Below are 7,281 nucleotides of genomic sequence, written 5' to 3'. Positions count from 1 at the left end.
GCGAGATGACGCGCTTAGCTGGCCCGCGCATGCGCATGGCGGGCCAGCAAAAGTTAGAGGGGGGTCACGTCACCAGCCTGCCAGCCAATGATCGTTGCTGGCAGGCTGGCGATTTTTAAAATCTCCATTCAGAAGCCAGTTAACACATCATATTTGTAAATATGATGTGTTAAATGGCTTCCCTGCTCCTCTGCTGGTCCTCTTGGTCTGTTGATCTCAGCAGAGGAGCAGGAATCACAGTGAGGAGCACCAAACACTACACTACCCAGATCACCCCCTATCACCCTAATTAACCCCTTGATCACCCCTTCTTGCCCCTGTCAATCACTAGTGAAAGTGAAAAAAGTGATCAGTGTAAACTGTCACATTTTTTTTTCACTGGTATTGACTGTTAGGTTTTAGGGATAGTTTAGGCCCCTTGGTTAGGTAGTTTAGCGATCGTTTAGCGCCCAGCCCACCGCACCACAGTCACTTATTCGCTGATTAGCGTATCGCTAATCAGCTTTTGTTTGTACTTTTATAGTATCTGTAAGTGATCAAAACTGATCACAGTCAGATCTATAATAGTATTAGTGTCACCTTAGTTCGCCCTCCACCCAAAACGCAGTGTTTGCCCGATCAGGCCTGATCGGTCGCTCACACGTGCGTTCACCCACGCCTGCCCCGCCGCAGTGACAAAAAATTATTATTTTTTGATCACTGCACAATCACTTTACAAGCGCTGCGGCGATAAAAAAAATCTGTTTTGATATTTTTTATCAACCGCAGCGGCCTCCGGTACTTCGCTAGCCTCCCATTTGTAAGACAGGCTTGCTTTTTTTCTTGGGTAGTCTCAGGGAATACCCCTAAATTTAGTAGCCCAAATGTCAAACATTCTTCTGAAGAGGCCTACAGGCTTCTGACCCAGTCGGATGAGGAATGGGAACCCTCATCTGACGAATCTAGCGGGTCAGAATATGAACCTGTAGAAAGCAGTGGCAGTCTGACACAAAGTTCAGACGAGGAGGTTGAGGTCCCTGATACCACCAGGCGTACCCGGCCCCGTGTTGCTAGACCACAGGTTGCGCAGGATCCGCTTCAAGGGCAGCAGAGTGGGGCTGGCGCTGTCAGATAACGTGGTGAGGCATACACCAGCAGCACAGCCCTCCCTGGACCTAGTACCAGCACTGCCGTACAACATGGTGAAGTGGCGAGCACCAGAAGGGCAGTTGAAGCTGGTACGGTGGCACGTGCAGTAGTTACCCCGTCGCAGCCACCGCACAGACAGGCCCGTAGACCCCCTAGAATCCCTGAGGTGCTGGCAAATCCTGATTGGCAGTCCCCAACTTCAGCCGCACCATTAGTACCCCCTTTCACCGCCCAGTCTGGAGTTCGGGTTGAGACAGCTCAGATCAGTTCGGCCCTGGGATTTTTTGAGCTGTTCTTGACTGCGGAGCTCTTGGACTTAGTTGTGGCAGAAACAAACCGGTATGCCAATCAATTTATATCCGCCAACCCAGGAAGCTTTCATGCCCAGCCTTTCCGGTGGAAACCAGTCCAAGTTTCCGAATAATTTTTTTTTCTGGGCCTTCTCCTCAACATGGGTCTAACCAAAAAGCATGAATTGCGGGCATATTGGTCCACGAACCTAAGTCATCACATGCCCATGTTCTCTGCTGCCATGTCCAGGGCACGATTTGAGGCCATCCTGCGTTTCCTGCACTTTAGTGAAAACACCACCTCCCGTCCCAGAGGCCACCGAGCTTTTGACCGGCTCCACAAAATTCGGCCCCTCATAGACCACTTCAACCAGAAATTTGCAGATTTGTATACCCCAGAGCAAAACATCTGCGTAGACCAGTCCCTGATACATTTTACCGGGCGCCTTGGCTTCAAACAAGACATCCCAAGCAAGCGCGCCCGGTATGGGGTCAAATTGTATAAGCTCTGTGAAAGGGCCACAGGCTATACCCACGAATTTCGGATCTATGAGGGAAAAGATCAGACCCTGGAGCCGGTCGGTTGCCCTGACTACCTGGGGAGCAGTGGGAAGACAGTCTGGGACTTGGTGTCACCCTTATTTGGCAAGGAGTAACATCTTTATGTGGACAATTTTTTACACAAGTGTGGCCCTCTTCAGGCATTTGTTTCTAGAACAGATTGGCTGCTGTGGCACCGCGCAAACTAGTCGCACGGGCTTCCCCCAACGGCTCGTTACCAGCCGTCTTGCAAGGGGGGAGAGGGCTGCCTTGTGTAATGAAGAACTGCTCGCGGTGAAATGGAGAGACAAGTATGACGTTTACATGCTCTCCTCCATTCACGCAGACACGACAATCCAAATTGAGCGAGCAACCAGAGTCATTAAAAAACCCCTCTCAGTCCACGACTATAACCTTCACATGGGAGGGGTGGACTTCATAGACCAGATGTTGGCTCGTATTTAGTTTCCCAACACACCAGACATTGGTATAAGAATTATATTTAGTTCAATTGGCTCTGTATAATAGTTTTGTTCTCTACAGTAAGGCTGGGAGAACAGGATCCTTCCTCAAATTTCAGGAAGAGATCATCGAGAACCACCTGTATCCAGGAGGTTCCATGGCCCCATCCACCAGTGTAGTTAGCCGTCTACACGAGCGACATTTCCCTAGTGTCGTTCCTGGTACCTCAACCCAACCGTCACCCCGAAAAAGATGTTGTGTCTGTAGCAGGAGTGGAATAAGGCGTGACACCCACTATTTCTGTCCTGACTGCCCTGACCACCCTGCCCTATGCTTTGGACAGTGTTTCCGGAAGTACCACACACAGGTACACTTAGCATAGGGATTGCATCTCAGAGGACAGGCACACAGGGCTATTAGGGCCCATTCACACACAGCTGCTGCAAACCTCTACTTTCACCTGGGACAAAGTGCATAACGCACTTCGCCACATCTTTGGGCGCTTTGCGCTTTGCACATTGTCCCATGGGAAAGGAGAGGTTTGTCCTATAAAGGTAAAAAAAAAAAAAAAAACACCAGTAAGCAAAAAAAGTTAACATTCAGTTTCAAAAGTTAAATAAAGTTTATATGTTCTGTTCTAAAGTTATTATAAAGTTAATAAAATTTATTGCATTGCAGCCTGGTTTTTTATTTTTTGTTTTGTTTTTTTTACCTTCCAGGTGGACCAACCGATCGACTAGCTGCAGCACTGATGTGCATTCTGACAGAAGCATTGCGCTGCTGTCAGATTACACACAAGTCGGTGTATGCGGCGCTGCAAGATGAGATTTCTCCTCTGCAGTAAAATATACGTTTGCCGAGGCATATGAGCTGAGGAGGCGGCGGTGTTCATATGCTTTGGCAAACACTTTGTATATATAATTTTTTTTTTTTAAATCCCGGCATCGATTGATGTGAATGGAGAAATCGTGTTTGCCAGGGCATATGAGCTAAGTGGGTATGGATGTTGGGCGGAGCTCCTATGTCCTGGCAGACGCCTTTTCCCTCCTTTTTATGGCATTTGACCAAGATATTTATCTCACCCAGCTTGGGTATATGTAAAATGACACCCCAAAACACATTCCCCAACTTCTCCTGAGTACGGCGATACCACATGTGTGACACTTTTTTGCAGCCTAGGTGGGCAAATGGGCCCACATTCCAAAGAGCACCTTTCTGATTTCACAGGCCATTTTTTACAGATTTTGATTTCAAACTACTTCTCACTACTTCTCACGCATCTGGGCCCCTAAAATGCCAGGGCAGTATAACTAGCCCACAAGTGACCCCATTTTGTAAAGAAGACACCCAAGGTATTCCGTGAGGGGCATGGCAAGTTCCTAGAATTTTTTATTTTTTGTCACAAGTTTGCCAAGATATTTATCTCCGTTCTATGAACTCACTCAGAAAGTCAGAGCTGCTTCAAAAAGTGGAAATTCACATTTTTGTACCATAGTTTGTAAACGCTATAACTTTTACCCAAACCATTTTTTTTACCCAAACATTTTTTTTTATCAAAGTCATGTAGAACAATAAATTTAGCGAAAAGTTTATATATGGATGTCGTTTTTTTTTGCTAAATTTTACAACTGAAAGTGAAAAATTTCATTTTTTTGCAAAAAAATCGTTAAATTTTGATTAATAACAAAAAAAGTAAAAATGTCAGCAGCAATGAAATACCACCAAATGAAAGCTCTATTAGTGAGAAGAAAAGGAGGTAAAATTCATTTGGGTGGTAAGTTGCATGACCGAGCAATAAACTGTGAAAGTAGTGTAGTGCAGAAGTGTAAAAAGTGGCCTGGTCATTAAGGGTGTTTCAGCTAGGGGGGTTGAAGTGGTTAATTTACATTTTTATTTATTTATTTATTTTTACTTTTATTATTTTCACTTTCTTTTTTTTTATCAAGTCCCTATTGGATCATGAAGATCAAATTGGGCTGATGACTGTACTATACTTTGCTATGCTCTTGCATTGTAAAGTATAATACTATCAGATGTCCTGTAGGTGGCAACAGCGGCAACTTTTGCAAAGCGTCCGGTTGCCATGGCAACCACCGGGTGCTGCCATCACGGCACGGCAACCCCGATGGTTGAGAGAGGGAGCCGCCGCCATCAAACACAGCAGGGGGACCGCACCGCAAGGGGGAGGGGGAAGGTACCTTTCACAGAACACCGGCACAAATGGGGCAGAGACACTACCTGATTTCAGGCTCTGATCTGCAGAGCGTAGATCTGAGCCTGGAACAGGCATTTTTTCACTGCCGCGATCCGATTAGTTAGTCTGCACAGACTAACCAATCGGATCGATTGCCGGCAAGGGGCCACTCTGATTGGTCCCTTGCCGGCATTACTGCACTGTATGCTGTCCGTGACAGCAGCAGTGCAGGGGCAGAAGCTTTAATCCAAGCGCTTTGCAGTGCTTGGATTAAAGAGCTGGCTTGACATTTATAGACGTGATAGCTGCACTAGGCATGTGCAAATATCATGTATATAAACGTATTGCAGTCGTGAAGGGGTTAAGGATGCATTACCACTACTGTATGTAGTCCGCAAAATATGGATGATGTCTGTGTGACATCCATGTTGAAGCCGTATTTTTACAAGGAAGGCAATCCATTAGAATATACATGAAGATAAAACTTAACCTTTAATAATTTTACTATGAGGGTCCATTCACACGTCCGTAAGTGTTTTGCGGATCCGCAAAACACAGACACCGGCAATGTGCATTCTGCAATTTGTGGATCGCACATCGCCAGCACTATAATAGAAAATGCCTAATTTTGTCTGCAATTGCGGACAAGAATAGGACATGTTCTATTTTTTTGCGGAAACGGAAGCAAAGATGCGGAAGTGCAGATCTGCAAATGCTGATGCGGACAGCACATTCAGGCCCTATTGAAAATTAATGGGTCTGCACCCATTCCGCAAAATTGTGGAACGGATGCGGACCCATTTTGCGGACGTGTGAATGGAAAAGATATCCCTCAAAATGAAAATAAATTTAATTATTAAAGTTAAGCAAAAAGCATAGATGTGATAGGCAATAACAAGTGCTCGGCGGCACCAAATCAGAAACCATATGTCCTACTACAATCCGGGGGGTTCCAGTGCTCATTGATGAATCCAGGAGGGAAAGCTAAAAAACATCCTTCCCTGGGCTAGATGATGATGTGGTATTGAAGGACAGGGTGGGCAAAGAACTGTCCCTGATATTGCCCTACAGGGGGGAGCTATTTCGACCCTGATAGCCTAACCACAGACCACCAGCCCTGATAAGAGCGACCCCGCCCGGAACCTTACCCTATATAAAAATGGCCCTAGTAAGCCCCTAGGCCCCTGACTTCCAGGTGATCACTATATAGATCTATGTGTTTTTGACTCATTATAAAAGTATATTATAAGTATATTGCACCCCTCTGTGTATCACACATATCGATAGCACACCTATATTAGTGCTTAAAATGACTTTTGTGGCCCTATTAGCTAGCGTTTGGTGTCCCTAACAGCCTAACCTCTCCCTACACTGGCAAAACACTGAATGTAAAATGGCGGCCAGATCAGGTTTATTTTTGAGGTAGGGGGTATGTCCATGTGCTGAAATGTCTCAATTGGCTGTCCTGTACTAGTGTTGAGCACGAATATTCGAATATCGAATTTTTATCTCGAATATCGCAACTTCAAGATTTCGCGAATATTTCGAATATAGTTCTATATATTCGCAAAATCGAATATTCGGGTTTTTTTTTGTTTTTTTTTCCCATCTGAAAATATATGATTCCTTTTTGCTTCTTGCTTGTGGGTCAATGAGTCATTGGCCCACAGGCAACTGAATTAAAGCTGGAAGGAATCACGTTTTCAGATGGACCAAATATGACCAATATTCGTCATAAAGAAGTTATTGCTGTATATTCGTTTTTAGAATATTCGTCCTATTCTAATCTAAACCAATAATCTCGGTTTTAATATTCGAGTTCACGAATATTACAACAGAAAAATCGTAATGGTTAATACGTGTGCCCGACCGCATGACATCACTAGTACGTCACCTGAGGTGACTCACCTTATGTACATCGCGACTATAAATTGTTTTCACTGGACTCTCCACTCCAGACACTCGCAGACACTCAAGTACAATGTGCTCCGCAAAGATCCTAAGACACCGCTTTGTAAAAACCGAGGATAATCATCGTAGCTGTAAGTAATATTACAGTACTTTTGCATGCATGTCAGAACAATTATTATAAGTTGATCGAGTCTAGCGAAATACTCGTAATTTGAATATTTTCAATATGAATACGATTTTTTTTTTCTTATGAATTTTTATTTATTTTTAAGGAAAAAAAGATAATACAGATTTGTGCACTGCACTAAGTATTCTTGTTACTTCACAGCATTATGTTTGTAGCCTGTATGTATGGACAACAGATACATTTATATCACATGCACAGCACATAGCACGTCCATTTTCCTGTCACTCAATATATACCACACACTATATACGGTACATACACTATATACCATACACACACACAATATATATATAGATTATATTTAATGTCCATGAGCTTTCTTTGTCTCATCGTATTTGCTGTTTCATTTAGCGTTACCCAGGGTGCACCACGGTGATGCAAACCAGCTGTACACCCAATACCGTACCGTCCCTTCACTAGACAAGTACATTGCAGCTTAGCCGGCCAATATCCAATTGCTCCCTCAGACCCCAAACACATAGAATCGCATTATAATCCGATCTTATAACGGTAACATTCAATCTAATATTTCCCCTTTAAAGACATAACTACTTTTTGCAGGTTTGTTG

The sequence above is a fragment of the Bufo gargarizans genome, unplaced genomic scaffold, assembly GCF_014858855.1.
Source record: "Bufo gargarizans isolate SCDJY-AF-19 unplaced genomic scaffold, ASM1485885v1 original_scaffold_843_pilon, whole genome shotgun sequence".
Taxonomy (NCBI): domain Eukaryota; kingdom Metazoa; phylum Chordata; class Amphibia; order Anura; family Bufonidae; genus Bufo; species Bufo gargarizans.
Note: the sequence above shows the minus strand (reverse complement) of the source record.